This window comes from Cnephaeus nilssonii (genome assembly GCF_951640355.1).
Source record: "Cnephaeus nilssonii genome assembly, chromosome: 15".
Lineage (NCBI taxonomy): Eukaryota > Metazoa > Chordata > Mammalia > Chiroptera > Vespertilionidae > Cnephaeus > Cnephaeus nilssonii.
In genome coordinates this window covers 12,759,907-12,781,550 of record NC_137086.1, presented here as the reverse complement: position 1 = coordinate 12,781,550, position 21,644 = coordinate 12,759,907, and the positions used below count along the sequence as shown (strand labels likewise).

The 21,644-nt window shown below is 49.2% G+C and overlaps 1 protein-coding gene across 1 annotated transcript in view; it reads right to left on the bottom strand.

Moving 5' to 3' along the window:
- Positions 1–10,707, bottom strand: part of PLB1 (phospholipase B1) — a 130,679-nt gene extending 119,972 nt beyond the window's left edge. The window contains exon 1 of the mRNA XM_079792562.1: positions 10,613–10,707. The gene's annotated coding sequence lies outside the window, so the exon portion shown is untranslated. The remainder of the gene's footprint in view (positions 1–10,612) is intronic.
- Positions 10,708–21,644: the final 10,937 nt, after the last annotated feature.

Below are 21,644 nucleotides of genomic sequence, written 5' to 3'. Positions count from 1 at the left end.
GATACAAGGTCAACAGCACCTTCCACTGACTGCGACTTTCCACTGAGTGTAATTGGGAGTCGTCTCAATCTGACTCGTGTCCCCTCTGGGAAAGCAGCCCCTTCCTGGGGCCCCATTACCCATGATAACCCCTATCCTTCTCTAAATGGCAGAACTGCACCAGGAATGATTGGGGCCTTCAGTGGACACTTTGGGGATGCTTATGTAGAACTGCTCATTTGAGAGGTGCCTTAGAACACAATGGGTTACAATTCCCCGGGCCTCATGAGCAGCATTTTATTTTATTTTATTGGAACTCTGATGTTTCTAGACGGAATTCCAACTCTTCAAAGAATTTTTGGCCAAGGCTAAACAAGGAACTTGATGAGTTAAAGTGTAAAAACAATCTGGGATAAAACTGGCTCCCTCAATAAACTCCCACCCTCCAGCACCCCTCTTCACCAAACCCTCCTTTCCACTCCTGCTTGGATCTGACCCCAGTCCCTCCACCCTCTCCCTCTTCCTTCCCCTCGTCTGGATCCCTGGCCTTTTCCTAACAAGCCCCTTCACTCCAAATCATCGGTTTCCTTTACAAAGGCACCTCTTTTGAGAATCACACATGTGTGTTGCACCAGAGTTTAAACCCTGTTCTCAGCACAATTAAGAGCTATTGTCCAAGATTTCCCCAAACCCTGACAAGACAGACACCTCTTTATTGAAAAATCCAGATTCTCCCAGGGGCCTATGATCCAGGCCTGCCAGATCTCTGCCAACAAATTCACATGTTGGTAGGAAGATCAAATCCTCAATTATCAATGAAAAAGGCAGAATAGACTAACCCAGGGTCAGACTTCAGGGACCCCAGCATGTATGCCGAACCAGCAGGCTTCAAGAGAGCCCAGAAAACAGGTCAGAATTTACTAACAGTGAATTCTGGGACCTTCCCTGTAAAAGTGATTAGAATCAAGATAATGAGAAGACAAGCCACAAATAGACAATATTTTCAAAAGTGATATCTGATATAGGACTGTTATCCAAAATAAACAAAGAACTCTTAAAACTCAACAAGAATATGCACAACCTGGTTTTAAAAATGGGCAAAAGACCTGAAAAGACACCTCCCCAAAGAAGGTATACACATGGCAAGTAAGCATATGAGAAGATGCTCCACATCATATGTTATTAGGGAACTACAAATTAAAACAAGATGCACTACACACCTATTAGAATGGCTAACATCCAAGACACTGACAACACCAAATGCTAGTGAGGCTATGGAGCAACAGGAGCTCTCCTTCATTGCCAGTAGGAATGAAAAATGGCACAGCCAGTTTGGAAGACAGTGTGGCAGCTCCTTATAAAACTAAACATGCTTGTACTATACCCAAAAGAGATGAACACATGCCCACACAAAAACCTGCACACAGATGTTTATAGCAGCTTCATTCATAATTACCCAAACTTGGAAGCAACCAAGATGTCCTTCAGTAGGTGGACAGATAAACTGTGGTACATCCAGACAATGAAATATTCAGTGCTAAAAAGAAATGAGTGATCACGTCCTGAAAGGACATGGAGGAACCTAAAATGCACATTGCTAAGTGAAAGAAGCCAAACCGAAAAGGTTATATACTGTTTTATTCTAACTATGTGACATTCTAGAACAGGCAAAACTGTGGATATAATAGAAAGATCAGAGGTTAGGATGGAGGGACCGATGAATAGGTAGAGTACAGAGGATTTCTAGGGCAGTGAATCGTGGTGGATACATGACATTATAGTGTTATATTTTGACATTTGTCAAAACCCATAGGATGTACACTACCAAACGTAAACCCTAATGTAAACTGTGGACATTGGGTGATACTGACATGTCAGTGGAGGTTCACTGATTTGATTTTATATTTTTTATTGATTTCAGAGAGGAAGGGAGAGGGAGAGAGAGATACAAACATCCGTGATGAGAGAGAATCATTGATCGGCTGCCTCCTGCACACACACCTCCACTAAGGACTGAGCCCACAACCTGGGCATGTGCCCTGATGGGGAATCAAACAGTGACCTCCTGGTTCATAGGTTGATGCTCAACCGTTGATCCACCATGGCTGGGCAGGTTCACTGATTTTAAAAATGTACCTTCTGGTGCAGGATGTTGACAATGGGGAGTGGTGGAGGGGTCCTGAGCTATATGAGTATTCTCTCAATTTCGCTGTGGACCTAAAACTGCTCAAAATAAAGTCGATTAAAAACTAAATAACAAAAAAATTGATTGAATCTTTAGTAGATATTTATTTATTTTTATTGTTGTTGATGATTATTTTCTCTGTATTTTTAAAAAAATCTATATTGTTGAAAGTATTACATATGTCCCTTTTTTCTCCCATTGACCCCTTATGCTTGCCGCTACCCTCCCCCTCCGGCCCCCCACCCCAGGCCTCTACCACCCTATTGCTTGTCTATGGATTATGCATATATGCATACAAGTTCTGTGGACATTTTTAAAAATATGTTTTTATTGATATTTTTTAGAAAGAGAGGAAGGGAGAGAGATAGAAACATTGATGAGAGAGAAACATCAATTGGATCAGCTGCCTCCTGCATGGCCCCCACCGGGATGAAGCCTATAACCCAGGCCTGTGCCCTGACTGGGAATTGACCTCTTGGTACATGGGTCGATGCTCAACCACTGAGCCACACTGGCCAGGCAAAATTGATTGGCTCTTGATTCAGTCTTGTAAGCAGAGAAAAAATGAACCAAAAGGAGATTTTTAGGGACACACTAGAGATTACCTTCCAAGAAAATTTAGGAGTCAGTCTCAAAGCTGTCCGCTCATCTACTTTCTTTTTTAATATATTTTATTGATTTTTTACAGAGAGAAAGAGAGTGGGATAGAGAGTTAGAAACATCGATGAGAGAGAAACATCGATCAGCTGCCTCTTGCACACCCCCTACTGGGGATGTGCCCGCAACCAAGGTACATGCCCTTGACCGGAATCGAACCTGGGACCCTTCAGTCCGCAGGCCGACGCTCTATCCATTGAGCCAAACCAGTTTCGGCTCATCTACTTTCTAAGTGGGTTAAACCTAAAATCAGGTAACATCTGGTGGAATACATTGAAAGGACCTCGAAACAGAAACAGTATAAAACTCACAACAACCACATGACTTCACAGATAAAACAACTGGCGGTCCTAATTCTAATTGGTTCCCTATGGAAGAACACGCCTATAAATATGGTAAACAGAAGGGACGCTGGAAAACAAAAGACGGTGCTAACGCTACCCTGTCTTGTTAGGCGGACCCCCTGCCTGATATCTGATGCAGTTCCTCGAGGCAGGCCTCCTCCCAGGATCTGCCCTGAATTCCTGCCGCTTGGCTCAGCTGGCCTGATTGGAAACTGTGCCTCCTCTCGGAGGTCCCTGGGCCAACTGTTGCCTAAATCATGGCAGAGACAGGAGCTCCTACTTCGGAGCTGAACAAGCCCTGCCAACCCCGTGCCCCTGGGCCTCTCCGGGGGCCCTGCTGGTCCTGGGGAGCCATTCTGTTTTGCACCTGGGCTCTCAGGCACACTCTGCACACCAACCTCAGCCCCGCGTTAGTTGGCTGAAGGTCAGTATGGAAACAGGGTGGCCAAAACGGACATTAGAATTAAAGAGAGCTCAGAGGATCTAGTCTGCTGCTCAGAATACCATCGGCAAACAGCAACGTGGGTGTCATCTGGGAGCGTGTTACAGGTGGAATCGCAGGCTCAGCCCTGACCTCCTGGGTCAGGAAATGCAGTTTAAGGAGGTTCCGGGTGTTTTGTGGGCACTTTAGAGTTAGAGAAGCCCTGGTCTCAAACCTTGCTGCTTGTCAGAGCTGCCAGGGGAGCTTTAAAAATAGACCGATAGAATCAGAGCCTCTAGGAGATGGGGGCGGGCACTGTTTTTGTTTACTTATTTGTGTGTTTTTTAATTTAGCGTTTCCCAGGTGATTCAGATGAGTAACCAAGGTTGAGAACCACTGGCACCCCGACTTGTTTGTTTCAGAGAAGGGGAAACAGAAGCCCAGAGAGGGGAAGAGGACTCAAACCTGGGCTCCTGACGGGTGGCCCAGGCCTCCCCCCCCTCCCTCACTCCCCCCGCCACCTGTGTCCCTTCTCATTACCAAGTGAGCCTCATGGGTCCCTCTTGAGTACTGAGACTTTCCAACACAGATTCCTGCAACGTTGCAGTTCTTTTAAACAACGTGCCTGTTATTTGAAATATTAGAAACTCTTTAATTACCCTTCCACAGGGAGTGGCTCAGTAAGCTGTGGTAGAATACCATATTAGACGGAATTAAGAAGAGTGGGGTGGGTCCGCACCCAGAAACAAAGCCTTTTCAGGGTATAATGTTGAGTGAAGAAACAAGGACGCCCAATGATGAGAGACCCTTAAAAAAAAAGAATAAGAAAACAACACACAGAAACAACTAATAAAAGACTACATATATATGCGTGCGTGTGTGTGCGTGTGTGCGTGTGTGTGTGTGTGTGTGTGTGTGTGTGTGTGTGTGTGTGTGTAGGGGGTCACACACCTTGCCATTACTTAAGGCTGATGGTCAAAGGGGTCATTAGTCTTATCATTGAAGTTTTGTTTATCTTTTCACATGGAGAATGTATTTTAACACTGCTCAGTGTTAACTTGAAATCATTTTTAAGTGGGAAAACAATTGGGACCTTCTAGATGCTTTATTGATGAACTTAGATTGACACCCAAATTCTGCTTCTTGCCCTCTGAGTCCCTTGCATTTGGGAGCTTCAGTTTTTCCATCTCCTCTCTAAAATGGGGATAATACCTCCCCCCTCCCCCGGGGTTGAAGAAAGAATCAACAAAATGAAATGAGACACTTTGCCCCCACCCCCATCCCAAGCTGTGTAAATATCAGCTTAATGTCCTCTCCTTGGCTTCCATCCCTGTCTCTCCCTGCCCAACCTCTATTTGTGCCTCCCCTGCTCCCGTTTCTCTCCCTGGACTTGCCTTCCTCTCCTGCCCCAACTTTTTAGCACATGAAATTGGAGGACACAAGCGAGTCTTCCTGTTGTCTTGGCATTTAGGCAGAGCCCCCAAAGGCCAAGAACCATTGTGCCAAATACGCTGCACCCTAAATCGGGGTGCTGGCCAACTTCTGCTGTTTTGAGTAAGAGTCTGAGAAATCAATTGTGCCACCATCAGCTCCTCAGGAGACAGAAGAGGCACATGGCCAGCCTCTCTCTGAAGGGAAGTTATCTGTGGGCTGTGTAGGGCCCCTGCTTCTGCTGAAGGTAGGAGGTCTCATAGAATTTGACAGATGTTCCCGGGAGTTTGAGGAGCATAAGAAGTGGTCTCTGACCCCTGAAAAGCCTCCTTGTGAGAGGGTACCTTGGGAGGGCCTGACCTTCCACGGTGTTGGAAAATCTCACTTTTCCTGAGTGTCTCCTTTATGCTCACACTACTGTCACGCAACACTTCTGACACCAGATGTGTGGGGTTCAAACAATTCTGCAACACCCGCTGGGTGTCCTACTGAGACAGGCCAATAAGCCAGGACAAGGGAATAGAAAAACTGAGACAGACAGCTGAACAAATTGGCCGAGCCATTTACAGCCAGATACAGAAGGTCTCACCCCAAAGATAACATCTAGGCCTCAGTCGTATTTCAGCTCCAGGCCCAGAAAAACAGCAAAACCAGGTGGGTGATGCCAGGACCAGCTGCAATGACCAATGACTCCCTGCCCTGGCACTGAGCCGTCAGTGGAGCGTGACCCTGAAAGGACACATCTGGAAAACTAATATTTTGCTGAAACCCTCCCCTGAGAGCTCCCCTAAGATTCCCACCTGCAAGAGAGAGATAAAAATCCCCAAGACAAAGGACCCTGTGCACGCTCCCTCCCGGAAGTGTGCCTGCGCCTTCCCTTTCCTTTTTTTGCCTCACACACACCCATCTCCTAAACTGTAAGGGGCCCCATGAGACTTGCAACCAGGGGAGCAATGGGCAGCGGCAACTCATCCCAGGCTCACCCCCCGAAACCTGTCTCCAAGACCTCCTTCCCTTTGACGTCTCAGTGACCTAAAGCAGCCTCACCTTGGCTCATTTCTTTCCCATAACAATATTGGAACCAAGGCAGCCATGCCTAGGTCTCTCCTGTTGCTTCTTCTATGCTAAGCCCTTACTTGTTTCACTGTCCCCAGTTGTCATACTCATGCCCTCAAAGGCACCTGGACTGGGATTGTGAAATCTTTCCTGCGCGAAGTCAAGAGCTTACACACGACCGGCCCTAGGCAGACCCACTCAGGGCTATGCACCCTGTCCAGTGACACTACAATTCAACTCAGTTCTGACGAGGTCTGCCTGGAGATAGAGTCCAGTCCCCTAGGTTAACAGCTCAGTCCCACAAGACTGCCCCCCTCCCCTCATACACACAGACTTTAGACACCAATTGCAAGTCCAGGTTGTCACTTGTGCTTCTGACCAATCGGCTATAAGTCAGAGATTCTCATGACTCCATCCTGGTTTGATTAATTTGCTAACGTGGCCCACAGAACTCAAGAAAACAGCTCACTTACTCTTTACCAGTTAGTTATAAAAGTATATGGCGCAGCAGCAGCCAGATGGAAGAGATGTGTAGGGCAAGGCATGAGCGAAGGGACACAGAGCTTTCATCCTCTTTCCAGGCGCACCGCTCTCCCACCACGTGTTCACCATCCCAGCTTCCGAAGCCCATCCTTTGGGGTTTTATGGAGGCTGTATTACACAGGCATGCTTGAGCGAACCATTGGCCGTTGGTGACTGAACTCCATCTCCAGCCCCTCTCCCTCCCCAGATGTGAAGGGGGTGAGACAGGAATGGGGTCTCAGGTGGAAAGTTCCAACCCTCTGATCATGTGGTTGGCAACCTCAGGTGCAGCCTTTGGAGACTTACCCACCTCATTAACATAACAAAAGGCAACAAGGCCCTTCCTATCGCTTAGAAATTCCAAGGATTTGAAGAAAATTGTGCCTGGAACCTGGAAAAAGACCAAATATACATTTCTTTTTAGAAATCAAATATCACACAGGATTTGGTGGAGCAGGGATCGGGGGGGGGGGGGCAGATACAGACCCCTGAAGAGGATGCTGAAGGACCAAGTGAGGACTGGTGGAGCCAGAGGGATCCCCGAGGCTGGAGGCCCGGCCTGTGTCAGAGAACCCAGTCAAAGAACCTCAGGGATCCGAGAGGCTCCAGCCGGACCCCAACCCCCCATCAGAGACTCTAGCTTTGCAGTCTGCCTACCTGAGGGCACAATGCCACACACGGATGTGAAAAGCCAAGCTCTCCCTCCCCTTTCTTGCCCAAGCTTTCCACCCACGGCAGCCTAGCTCTCCCCGAATGGGAAAGGCAGGTGGAGAGAGAAGAGAATGGGCTATTTTCCTCTGATCCCACCGCTTCCCCAGCCTGAGTGGGGGAAACCTGTTCAGTGGCACAGAGCTTCAACAGCCTATGGAGCGAGATATTGTATTCCACGAGAGGGACCAGAAAAGGACGCGCTGTCTGCGGGGAAGAATGGATCCAAAGAAAGGTCTGCAGGGGCCGAGAGAGAACAAAGGTGCTTTCCGCTCGGGCCCTGTGTCCAGGACGTTCAGCAAAGTGGCCGCTGGGTTCGACCGCTTCCTTGGGTTGGCAGCCACGCTGTGCTTCCAGCACGCAGCACCTCCTCGGGGTCAAGCCTGGGGCTTCCCTTCCTCGTTTGGTTTCAGGCTACAGCCCGGCTTCCTGATCTGCAATTTTTCCTGCCCCATTTGAAGATTTCAAAACTCAGGTGTCATGAGAGCTCTTCACCAGTGCCTTCCCTGCGAGCCGTACCAGACCCTGTGAGCCGTGAGGGCCCCACCTAGGAGGAGCCCAGCCAGCCCAGGGCCCCTGCGAGGGCAGCACCTGCTAACATGCTGCTTCCCCGGTGGGGGCTCGGAGAGACCCTGCCCTAGCCATGCTGAGCGCGGCCCCAAGGGGGAGCCCTCTCTCCCCTAGCCACTCACAGCTTCTGCAGGTAAGACCCCACCTGCTGGAAGGCTCCAAGGCTCCCTGTAATTGCCCCAGTAAGCAGGGGTCTTGACCCAGCATGTGACCGAGTCTCCAATGTGTAACAATGACTTAAAGAGAACATAAGGGCCACCCACCGAGTGATAAAGTCTCAAACTGGACTCTCCCGCCTCCTTTCTCATATTGCCAGGAAACAAAGCAATTCCCCCCCGCCCCCCCCCCCCCAATTCAAGGCCAAGTCCCTTGTCATTCTCTCTTTTTTTTTTTTAAATATATCTTATTGATTTTTTACAGAGAGGAAGGGAGAGGGATAGAAAGCTAGAAACATCGATGAGAGAGAAACATCGATCAGCTGCCTCCTGCACACCCCCTACTGGGGATGTGCCCGCAACCAAGGTACATGCCCTTGACCGGAATCGAACCTGGGACCTTTCAGTCTGCAGGCCGACGCTCTATCCACTGAGCCAAGCCGGTTTTGGCAACCTTGTCATTCTCTTTTGTCTTTCCCTGTGACCATCACCCCCAGCACAGGGGCAGCACACATTGGGCCCAGAGCTTGGTGAGCAGAAGCCAGGAGCGTCATCCCCGAGAGAGGCCTAAGCACTGACACATACTTCCTGAGCTGCTCTTGTGTGCCAGGCGAGGTCCCTGACCTCATGGCACGTATATTCCAGGCAGGCAGAGAGAGAAGCATTCATTGGTTTCACAAATGAGTGTAAAATGCCAGTATGGAAACATGCGGCCGGGGGGCCTCTCCCGGGCTCATTCCAAGGCTCTGAAATCAGCGGAATCACGTGAAGGGAGAGGCCAAGGTGGCCACAATGCAGAGTGGAGGGCGGCCGAGGCGGGAGAGGCAGGCAGAGGCCATTCAAGGCCTTGCTGACATCGGGGCCTTTATGCTAAGAGAAACAAGAAGCCAGAAAAGGGTCTTAAGAGGGGAAGTGATAGGACCTGCTTACTGCTTTAAAAAGATGGCCGGTGGAGAGACAAGGAAGGAAGCTGGGAGCCCCGTCCGGAGACGAGGAGGCTTAAGGCAGGCCGGCGTGGTGGAGATGGAGAGAAGTGGGAAAGAGATGTTTAGGAAGATGGGCTCTGTGTGAGAGGGGAGGGAGGAAGATGCCTTGATGTCTGGCCTGTGCACAGGCAGGGCAGCAGTTCGCGGGCTGAGGAGGGACCCCTGGGCAGGGTTGAGGTTTTCTTGGGAGAATGTTGAGGGAAGTCAGACATTCAGGTTTGGAGATACTGAGCAGGAGGTGCCTTTAGGACAGGTGCTCGAGAGATGCCAGAGAGAGAAGGCAGCTATCAATTCAAGAGAGAATTCTGAGCCTGAGATGCGCGGGAGTCAGATGTGGCCTTTCCAGCGGTGGTCGGCGAGTCTGCCTGGGGAGGGAGGGCAGAGGGTGGAAAGAGGAAAAGCCAGTGGCTGCAGGTTTGTGTCATGGAGAGAAGAGCATTTGCAAACTGAGGGTGCTGCTGAGAAGTTGAGGATCTGAGGCCTGGAAAACTGGGTTTTAGCAAAGGGGGGGGCGGTCATTGCTGATCTTAGTGGTGTGTCTCAGCCTGGGCTCAGCTCCGTGCCCCTGGGCGCCTGTGCCCGCCTGGGACTTCTGCTTGCCCCTCAGTGGAGAAGGAGGGTGGGCTCACCATGAAGGTCCCTCCCAGTTGAGCATCCTTTCAGAGAACCATCATGGAGGAGGCAGGCTTTAGCAACTCCCTGGCCTTCCTCCTGTGCTCATCTCACCACATCCTCTGAGTATGTCGTGGGGTCACACTCCTAGACTGGGTGGAAGGGAATTCTCACGCATTCAACCTTCTTTTTTATTTTTATTTTAATATTATTGATTTTTTACAGAGAGGAAGGGAGAGGGACAGAGAGTTAGAAACATCGATGAGAGAGAAACATCGATCAGCTGCCTCCTGCACACCCCCTACTGGGGATGTGCCCGCAACCAAGGTACATGCCCTTGACCGGAATCGAACCCGGGACCCTTCAGTCCGCAGGCCGACGCTCTATCCACCGAGCCAAACCGGTTTTGGCTCATTCAGCCTTCTGTTAGCCAATTGTAGGTGTTAATGTGGGCGACAGAAAAGAAATAAGATACGATCGCTACCATCAAAGGCCTTATCATCTCTTTGGGGAGATAAGATGAACATACTTGAAAAACAAAATCTAGAGAGACTGTAAGTAAAGGAAAGCAACCGAAGGGTAAGCAAGCCCCTGAGGAAAGCTGCTTGGGATAGGCAAACGTTGAGCCAGGCCTGAAAACAGTGATTGGAGGAGCTTGATCAGAGGTGTCAGGTCAGCCATGAGCTGACAGATAAGGGTTGGCCTGCACGTCTGGCCATGGAGTGGGCATGGCTGCTTCAGTCTGGGTCCAGGGCACAGACCCTAGCCCAACGCATAGCGAGTGCCACAGGTCCAACGGCACAGGGGACAAGCAAAAGCAGGCGTCACCCTGTAGGAACCCGTTCCCTGACCAAGACACAGACTCACAGCACAGCACAGCCAGGCTGGGTCTGTGGGAAACATCTGAGTACGGCAGTGTGGTGGCCCTCACCAGACCTGTCCCTCCTTCGTCCCCCCAACCACGTCAACGGAGGGTCATGTCTCACCTTGTCCATTCACAAGCGCCTTTCCTCCTCTCGCTCTCCACCCCGGGTGGTGGGTGCCGCCGGGCTCTTCCCTGAGGTCTGCCCGCTGCACCTTCAGCCCAGGACAAGTGTCTCTAGGTGGCTCATCTCTAAGAAACTCCACTGCCCACACGAGGGAGGCAACTCCTCCCCTTTTCCTCCTGCCTCCAGCCCATCTCTCCAGCTTGTCCTCCTTCCCCACCCCCTGGGTTTGCTCTTCCCTCTTCTTTCATCACTTCTTCTTTTCATCACTGGGCCTCCTCCCTCCACCTGGGAGTGGTATGGCCTCTTGGAAGGGGCACAAGGCCCTGGCCCGGGTCCTTGAGGCCTTTCACCACAGGCCCAAAGCCTTCCTTCTGGCCTCCCCCTAAGACTCCCTTTGAGCTAACCACACTCTTCTAGAACCACACTGTCTCCCCATCCTTGCTCAGGCTGGACCCTCAGCCCCCAGTGCCTTCCTGTTGTTTTCATCTGACACGTTCCTTCCCACCCTCCAGATGCACCTCAAACCCCATCTGTCTCATGTGGCCGCCGAGCCAAATGCATGAGTATGCCCTTCGGAGTCTGACATCTGACCGTAACCTGACAGCTGTGTGTCCCTGGGCAAGTTACTTCATGTCTTCTGAGCCTGTTTCCCAATCTATAAAAGAAAGGGGTGATCCATACCTTCGGGAGGTGAGGATTAAATGAAATTAGGTGTAAGCAGTACTCAGCCTGGCACCTGGGTCCTGGCAGCGACTCAGGAATGCTTGCTACGGGAGCCTGTCTCCAGCCCCTCCCACCGGCGGTGATCTGGCCCTCCTCTGAAGCTCTAGAACACTTCCGGTCTCTGTCAGCACAAACTGGCCATCTCTTGTGGGCAGCAGACTCCTCTGATGCAGGAGCTCCTTTTGTAGCCCTTTGGGTATTACAGGAAAGGTATTTGTTGAATGGAAATAGAAGTTGTTGACAGATCTGTAAGGACCCATCCTGGGGAGAACAAACACCTCCCTGAGCCTGGAGATGCCCCCGGGCCAACAGAAGCCAGCAGCTGCTTTCTGACGCCACCAGCTCACCATCTGGTCGCACACCTCATCTCAGTGCATCAGACCACTTTAGCCACTTCCCGGTTCCTCCGGTCTGTCCAGCACAACGATGCTGGGCAGGAACGGGCCTGGCTGAGCAGCAATGACCCCCAACAATGGCCAAAGAAGCAGCTGTGCCCCGATGGATCCTGCCTCACCAGCTTGGCCACTCAACATGGCCTCATCTCTTCGCACTGTGCCAATGGAATGCCACACTCAGGGAGTTCCTTCCCCAAGTCCCAGTGTTCTTTCCATCCAGCTGACCTCAGATGGAGGCACCTCCGCCCATTAGAGATGTCAGCACTGATGGTCCCCAATGAGCAGGTGGCAAGCTCCGGAGGAAGTCCAGGGCCAACAAAAAACTGCACAGTCAAGCTCTGCTGACTAAGGAATATGTAAGGAGGACGAGCCTACACTATCCCGTCACACCCTTCCGCACCCCAGGACAGTAAGTGTCTATTTACAGATGCCCATACAACTCAACGCAAAGAGAAGGCGTCCAGGGTGGTGAAGACGCGTCTCCCCTTACTCTGGGGTGGGAGACCAAAATCATTTGGGCGAATTAGAGATCTGTCAGCAATTAGGGGGTCATCCAGCAGAGAGACCGGGCGAGCTCCTCCAAGGGACTGGATTTTACTAGTAAGGTGAGTGGGGGATGAGTTCATCATCAGGCCAGCAGCCTCCCCGGCCTGGAGAATTCTCTAGAACCCCAAGATAAATTTTAATCTGTGCCCCTGAAAACCACTTTGCCATTTCCCCTACTCCCCTTGGTGTTCCTCCTCCAACTAGGCCTGGTGACACCCTATATCTTCTCCTATCACAGCACTTATCCCCAGTCTTTGGCTGACCACAGGGCTGTCTCAATGCAGGCACAGAGCTCCTTGAGGCATCTGTCTCTCTATAGCCCCAATTGCCAGTACATACTGGCACATAGTAGCTGCTCAAGAAAAAAATGTGTTGAATAGAATGAAGCCATGAATTAAAAGGTAGATCAAGACCTAGAAGTTAAACTCCTCCCATTGGAGTAAGGAAGCAATACGATGAAGGCTCCTTTTTCTATCTGAGAGTCTCCGTTCTGTCTATCTTCCAGGCTCCAAACCTCCGCCATCCGACTCCCTCTTCTTGCCCCCTTCACCCCACAATGCCCTTCCTGACGACCCCGGTGCCAGGGACCATTTTCCTCTCCGAACCCCCAAGCTCTGGCTGCCTGGTCCCTTCACCTGGTATGTGATTTGTCCTGTTTTGGCTCCTAATTATTTTTGAGCTTGATTCCCTCTTCCTGGAAGCGGCACAGGGCGTGGCTCAAAGTCAGCATTTTGTAAATTAGTAAAATGCCTGAGTGAACTGCTGAGTGGCTTCACATCCTAGGGGTAGTCCCCATGATGACGCAGCTCCACACACATCTGATGGCCCCATGAACCTTTCGTGTCTTCTCCGGGCCACACTTGCTATGGCATGTGGCACATGTGGGTGTGTCCTAGACACGCCCTTCAGTGTGCAGAGGACACCCTGGCCCCTCCCATCCCCCCACCTTCTGGGTGCCCTCTGCTCCCACTCCAGTACAAGCGTTTCTTTCTCATCCCTGGCGTCGAAAGACCTCAGGGCTCCAGGGTGGGAGCCGATGTCACCCCAGCTTGGGTCCTGACTTGCTGAGCGGTCCGGCTCTGTCTGCTTCAGCTCTCTGTGCCTACCTCTTTTTCTTCTTCCTCCCCTGATTGTCACCACGAAGCACAGGTCTCAGCCTGGCATATAGCAGGTGTTCTGTATGATCCTCTTTGCTTTCCCTCATGGTTGCACAATAGCTGCCACATCTCCAAGCGTCCTAGTTTTATACAACGATATCGAAAGACAGGAAGAAACAGCAGCTTTTTGTGTGTATCTTTCTGCTCTTGTCAGAGGAGATCTTTCCCAGAGGTCTCCAGCCAACTCCTCCTCAGGTCTACGAGGTAGAACTGGGTCACCTCCTCACCACTCCTAAACCAAGCATTGGCAAAGGAGAGGGGATAACCGTGATTGGCCTAAACCAAGCATGACTCACCTCCTAGGGCTGGTACCACCTTCCTCGAGCATATTATTGATCAATATCTAAACGAAATCGGGATTCTACTCTCCAGGTAGAGAGGAGGAATGGCTGTTGGCAAGGCAGCCAGCCATCCACACCAAGAGCTCAGGCCAGAGCAGGCTTCATCCAGCTGGAAGAACAGTAAGCCCTGCTCAGTGGAGTGCCACGCAATTCATTTTATGTGAAAGATGCATTTTGAAAACCTGCACATTTTAAAGCTCACGTCAATGAAAACCAGTCCCGACAAAGCATGGTAGTAGTTTCTGTTTACGAGCTAAACACAGTTTACAAGTCATTTGGCCTGCTGGGTTTCAACTGAGCAATTTGTGAAGAATTTTTAAAACTTTTGGGGAGCCCTGGCTGGTTTTGCTCAGTGGATAGAGAGTCAGCCCATGGACTGAAGGGTCTCAGGTTCAATTCCGGTCAAGGGCACATGCCCGGGTTGTGGGCTTGATCCCCAGTAGGGGGCGTGCAGGAGGCAGCCGATCAATGACTCTATAAAATCAATAAAAATATATTTTTAAAAAACTTTTGGGGATTTTCATTATTTCATGGAGGCTTTACTACATTTAATTAATACTTATTTTATTAAATTTTTAAAATTGATTTTAGAGAGGAAAGGAGAGAGAGATAGAAACATCAATGATGAGAATCATTGATTGGCTGCCTCCTGCATGCCCCACACTGAGGACTGAGCCCACAACCCGGGCATGTGCCCTGACTGGGAATCGAACCACAACCTCTGGGTTCACAGGTCAATGCTCAACCACTGAGCCACACCGGCTAGGCTATTAATATTTTAAAATAAAATATCTTTAAAATTCTATTAATATGTTATGCAAATTTTCTACTTTGTTAAAATACGATACTATCTCTAAGATGAGTTGCTCAGGCCAGCTGTGAAGTATGTGAGGCGGGGAGGTGAGGGGCTGTTATGGTTTGTTTTCCCAAGGCACTGGGAGGATTATCTGGACTAGAGGGGCCAGTGACCCAATGGCAAGACTTCAGGCAAATTACTCCCTGCCTCAGTTTACCTGATTTGACCAGCTAGCTGGCTGAAAGGCCCCTCTCTTGCTCTAAAAGTCTATGATTCTGTGGATCCATAATGCATCTGAAATGTTATGATTAGCATAAACATTGCATGTTTTCTATCCGAAAGCACACAAAGCATTTTTAGGTTCACTGTTTGCAAAGAGATTAAGCAAACAGTCATTGGGAAGGAGAGTTTGAAATCAGGAAGAAGCCAGAGGCCAAGCAAAGCCCGCTCTTCTCCTCCAACAAGCAGGGATGTTCCTGCCCCTGGAGAAGGGGTCGGGGGTGACTGAATTCCATTCAAAGCCCTCCTCCACACGGTACTGCAGCCTCCAGGGCTCTCTCCTGCCAGCCCAGAAAGCATGAGCGTGAGACTCGGGCAGGCTCCCTCTGGCTGCTCAGAAAGCAGCCGTCTTCCTGAACTTGGCCCTGGCAGCAGCGACTTGAGAACTGTTTGGAGGCTGGAGTAGAAGGGTGGTGGGCAGTGACCAGGCTCCACCCAGCTCCAGCCCCCAGAACAGAGGTCCCAAAGCTGGGCTGAGGGTCACAGGGGTTTGGTACAGCCTGGGCGCTGTGGCTTCACACCATATTTTGAAACATTTTTGAATTAGTTGGTATCTTCAAATGAGATAATTCTATCTATAAAACTTCGTATTCTTGGCTTCTTTTGGAAAGTGGATGATCTTAAAACCTGAGGACCCACATCCCTGCGTGGTAGTAACTGGCTTGAGCTGAGTGACTGCTTCCTCCCTCACATGGAGCACGTGCCGCCCAAGTTCATCATGGCCCCACCACTCCCTTGGTCTCCCTGCACCTGAGATAGCCGGTGCAGCCGCTGGGCGTCGAGCTCCTCCTGGGTGGGCTTCCACGCTCCTGCAGCTTGATTCCTTCCAGGATGCCAGCTCGTTAATTTCCCAGCATCCCTCCCACGCCTCCTTTATTTGGGCTTGCAGTCCTCTCTCTGCTCTGATGTTAGTTATTAATGATCTCGGGCAGCATTATTAGCCACCAAGCACTCAGGTCACGGGAGGTGAGAGTCTCTGTTTGCACCCCTGGTGCCCTGCACGTGGAGTCCAGTGTCCTATTCTGAAGGCTTGCCTTTTTGGAGAAGCATTAACCTGTTAGAGATGCGCCTGCCTCAGGAGCGTGAGTGGGGTGTGAAGGGTCAGGAAAACACACTATGCCAGGAAGGATCGACGGAACTGGGGATGGTTAGCAGAGAAAAGAGGAGGACCAGGCAATGTGATCCCTTCCTTTAAACATATGAAGGGCAGTCGTGTGAGAAAAGGTTGAAATAAGTTACTACTGTTAATAGCACTACTATTAATAACCACTACTACTAACACTAGTGAGAAATCTTTATCTACTGCTTACCGTGGTGACTAAAGTTGATAACTATAGTATTGTATAATTGAAATTTTCTAAGAGAGAACATAAATGTTCTCACCGTCTCCCCCCATCCCAAAAAGATAAATATGTGAGATGATGGATGTGCTAATTAACTTGATGGAGGAAATCCTTTCATAATGTATACATATATCAAATCATCATATTGTATACTTTATTTTTTAAAATGTATTTTTACTGAATTCAGAGAGGAAGGGAGAGGGAGAAAGAGAGAGATAGAAACATCAATGATGAGAAAGAATCATTGATTGGCTGCCTCCTGCATGCCCCCGACTGGGGATCGAGCCCACAACCTGGGCACATGCCCTCACCGGGAATTGAACTGTGACGTCCTGGTTCTTGGACCAACACTCAACCACTGAGCCACGCCAGCCAGGCTATACTGTACACTTTAGATATCAACAATTTTGGCTCAGTGGTTGAGCATCTACCTTAATAAAGCTGAAAAAAAAGAAGAAAAACAATAAAGGCCCAAACCAATAGACCAACATCTCTGAAGTACTAAAAGTCAAAACTTTCAACCTAGAATTCTATATCCAGCAAAAATATCCTTCACCAAAGCATGCTTTTCTAATAACTTTGGTTAGCTCAGTGATGGAAACCAACTTCACAGTCCCCCAGGCACAAATCTGGGTATCAGTGCCTTTTCTCACTTCCTAGCATGTGCTCTCGACTCTTCCTTCAAATCATGTATATTCAGAATCTGACTATTCTTTCTACCTCCATTTGTCTTTCTGGTCTAAGCCACTATCATCTCTTGCCTGGATTACTGCAATATCCTGCTATTCAACCTCTGTATTTCTACCCTTGCTACCCTACCATCAATGAGAGGGCACAGCAGCCAAAGGGATCCTTTTTAAACCTATGTCAGTTCTTTCACTCTTCTGCTCAACACTCCCCACTGGCTTCCCACCTCACCAAGAAACGAAAGAGAGCCCTTACGACAGTCTACAAGGGCCTCACGTGATGGAGCCCCTCCCATGTCTCTGCTCTTTCTCCCTCCCTCTCTTGCTCACTCTAATCTGGCCATCTTGGCTTTCTTGCTGTTCCTAAAATACATGAGCATGTTCCTACATCAGGGACTTTGCTCTAGACCCAATAATCTCTGGCATCTATCGGGCTCACTCCCTCAGTTGTCTACCTAAGTGATGCCTTATCAGTGAGATCTTTCCTAGCCATCCTAAATAAACTAGCAATGCAACACACATTCTCTTCCTCCCTTATCTTGCTTAGTTTCTTCATAACACTTATTGCCTTCATATTCAATTAAATATTTGTTGGATGAGTGAATGAACAGAAAAACACCTATGATGCAAGGCTGAAGCTCAGATAAAGGTCTGTGAGAGCTCAAAGGAAGACATCTATTATTAATGGGAGCATCCTCCATGTTCTAGCACTGTTGGTTATATCATTTAATCTTCATTATCAGCCTGTTAAATAATTCATTGCCATTGATTTACAGAGAGATGTTGAGACTCAAAGAGGTTAAGCGTTTGCATTGTAAATTGTGGCGAATTCAAATCTAGGTCTTTTATAATTTCACCTGGGTACCCATTGCATCACACAGCAATGAAACCCTGCCTGGCTAGGTAAGAAAAGAGGGAGTATCTGAAAGGCTTTCTGGAGGAGGTGGCACTCTAGTTCCCGTGAGATAATAGAAAAAAAAAGAATCATATTGGTCTCTGCCCCTGGTTCCTGGCACAGAGCACCTAAAAAATAACCCTTGCAATTTATAAATGAAGCATCTTTAGTTCTAATATTTGGTCTTTGACCCCCGTTCCTGACACAGAGTTCCTAAATCCCTGGGATTTCCTGGGTGACAGCAGTGTCTTTTGTTCTGATGAGGTGACTCTGGTGGGTTCCTGGATGGGTGCTGGTCACCAGAAAGATAAAGCCATGATTAGAAGCTTGGAACTTTCAGAACAACCTCCCACCCTCCAGAGAGGGCTGGGGCTGGGATTAATGATCCATCATACCTATGTGATTAGGCCTGCATAAAATCCCCCAAATATGGGGTTTGAAGAGCTTCCAGGTTAGTGGAGGTGTTTGGAGAGGACATGGACACTCCTCACCCCTTCCCACATACCTTGTCCTACCCATCTCTTTCATCTGGCTGTTCCTGAGTTATGTCCTTTTATGATAACCTGGTCAACAGTAAGTAAATTGACCTGGCTGGCATGGCTCAGTGGTTGAGCATCAACCTATGAACCAGGAGGTCACGGTTCAATTACTGGTCAGGGCACATGCCTGGGTGGTGGGCTCAGTCCCCAATTGGGGGTATGCAGGAGGCAGCCGATCAATGATTCTCTCTTGTCATTGATGTTTCTATCTTTCTCTCCCTCTCTCTTCCTCTCTCTAAAAAAACAAAACAAAACAAAAGTAAGAAAAAGAACAGCAAGTAAATTGTTTTCCTGAGTTCTGTGAGCTGCTCTAGCAAATTAATCAAACCCAAGGAGGGGGTCATGGGAACCTCTGATTTATAGCCAATTGGTCCGCAGCACAAGTGACAAGCTAGACTTGCAATTGGTACCTGAAGTGGGGGAGAGGGACAGTCTTGTGGGACTGAGCCTTAACCTGTGGAATCTGACACTACCTCCGGGAAGACAGTGTCAGAATTGAGTTGACTTGTAGGATACCCAGCTGTTGTCGCAGAATTGCCTGGCAGGGAGATAGGAGGTGGGGAATCCCCATCCATCTGGTTGTGAGTGTGACAGCCATGTGAGGGCAGAGGAGACACGCAGGAGAGATGGGTTTTCCCTGACACAGCTCTCCAGGGATGCGATATAGGCAGGAGGTTAGCATCGCTATGCAGTATAAAGTTGCCAAAAGGAGAGAGACATTCCAAGACATACTTAGAGGTGAGGTGATACCAATGGCAACCTTTGCTCATTCACCATTCTGCCTGAGCTTTCCAACAATTAGCGCTGTCCCCAAATGGAGCCAATGACCTAGGAGGCAATAAGGATGATAGTGCTAATGATTCCTTATCTGTGTAGAGTGCTTTCGAGCTTACGACGTACTTTCACATGCCACCTCCCTGATCCTGTGATGGCTCGGTCACCTGTGACTAGGATGGGCCGAGTATTATTCCCCCATGTTGTCGATGAGGAGGCTGAGGCTTAGCTATTAAGCGCTAACACAGGTCTTGCCACTTGAGGTTCAATTTTCTTTCGAAGTAGTGAAATCTCCGTCCTTGAAGTGTTGGGTGGGAGTCTCCTCATGTCAGATTGTTGTAGAAGGCGGTTGTGTGGACAGCCAGGAAGAAACAAAATGGGCTCTGTGGACTTTATGGTCCTGGATCAATCGATTCTTTAAACAGTTTTTATGATAATAAAATATGTATAACATAAAATTTACAATTTTAACCATTTTTAAGTGTACGGTTCAGTGGCATTAAGTACCACTTCACATGTTGTACAACTATTGCCACCATCCATTTCCAGAACTTTTTCATCTTCACAAACTCAAGCTCTTTCCCCATTAAATACTAACTCCCCAACCCCCTCCCCCGGCCCCTGGCAATCACCATTCTACGTTTGTCTTATAAATTACACCATTCCAGGTACCTCATAGATGTGGAGTCATACAATAATTGTCCTTTCGTGACTGGCTTATTTCACTTGGCAAAAGGTTTGCAAGGTTCGTCCATTTTGTAGCAAGTACCAGAATTCCATTCCTTTTTAAGGCTGAATAATATTCCACTGCGTGAACATACCACATTTTGTGTTTTCATTCACTGTTTCTGCCTCCTTCCGCAGAAATATTTTTCCCTCTGGGCTGCTAGTTCCAAGAGCAATACACCAGCTCTCTCCTTACCCCGGGGAAGCCTTCCGCATGTAAATGGGGCTATTTGCACCTGGAAGTACCTATTTGGGATCAGATCCCATCTTGAGGGCCAGAATTCCTGAAAGTTTCTAGAAGACAGTACTGTGTGAACATCTCTTTCCTTGAACAGAAATGGCAAAAAGCTCCAAATTCTCTCCTTTCCCCAAACCATGTAGCTCAGCTCCCCAGGCTGCCTACAGAGAACGGTGGTCCATGGGGAAGAGCCACGGTTTCTATCTTGGACCCTCCCAGAATCTCCCAAGAATTCCGGGTCCTGCGCAGTCATTGCAGCTAGAAGTTGGCCAGAACAGGGAGGTGTGGCCACCTGTTGGGCACTGGGGGTAGTGCAGCTTTGGGGCCCAGGGAGGCCACATGGTTCCCAGCTAGGCCCATTGCAAGCACCTGCCCCATCCCTGCTCTGCCCCATCACCGGGGAATGAAAAGGCTGAAATTGCTGAACGAAAAGCTAGATAAAAGTCCACAAAACAAACAAACACACAAAAACAAAAAAAAGCACAAGAACTACACAAAAGCAGCCGCCATATCCAAACAATGGGGTTTTATTCAGTGCTAAAAAGAATTAAGCTATCGCCCTGGCCCGGTGAGTCAGTTGGTTGGAGCGTCATCCCGTACTCCAAAAGGTTGTGGGTTTGATCCCTGGTCGGGGTGTGTATGGGAGGCAATGGATGGATGTTTCTCTCACATCAATGTTTCTCTCTCTCTCTCTCTCAAATCAATGGGTGGGGGGAGAAATGAGCTATCAAGCCATGAAAAGACATGGAGGAAACTTAACTGCAAAGTCCTGAGCAAAAGAAGCTAATCTAAAGAGGTGACAGACTGTATGATTCTAACTACATGATATTCTAGAAAAGGCAAAACGATGATGACAGTAAGAAGATCAGGGATTAGGAGAGAGGGATGAACGAAGAGGTGTGCACGGGGCATTTCCCGGCAGTGAAACTACCCTGTCTGATACTACAACGGTGGGTACAGGTCATTATACACTTGTCCAAACCCACAGAACACACAGCACCAAAAGTGAACCCTCATGAAAACTAGGGACTCTGAGTGATAATGACGTGTCAATGCAGGTTCTGGGGAGGGATGTTGATGGGGGTGGGGTGGGGCTGTACATGAGTGGGACAGGGTGTCTGTGGGGGGCTATGGGGTTATGTGGGAACTTTATGTACTTCCTGCTCAATTTTGTGAACCTAAAACTGCTCTAAAACAGCGGTCGCCAACCCGTGGTCCGTAAGGTCCAAAAGCTTGGCGACCGCTGCTCTAAAAAATAAAGTCTATATATTTTAAAAAGCAGCCCCGGATACCCTGGCTCTGTGCAATAAGGAGGGCCACCTTGCTCCCCACTCCACGGGTGCCCAGCTCTAGGCTCAGAAAGCCTTGCTCCCCCCAAGCGTCTCACAGCCGTTCTCTCTGCTGATGCTTCCTTTTCCCGCTGGGCAGGGATGGAGAGGCGGTGCTGTGCCTTGTAAGTGCAGGGGCGGGGGGTCTTTGCAGTCCTTCCAGTCCTCCACTTGGTTTCTCAGCTGAAATGCCTCCTCTTCATGAGGCCTCCCTTCACCCTCAGGCACACCCCCTCCCACTTTCCTGTCTGGTTTTCTGCCCA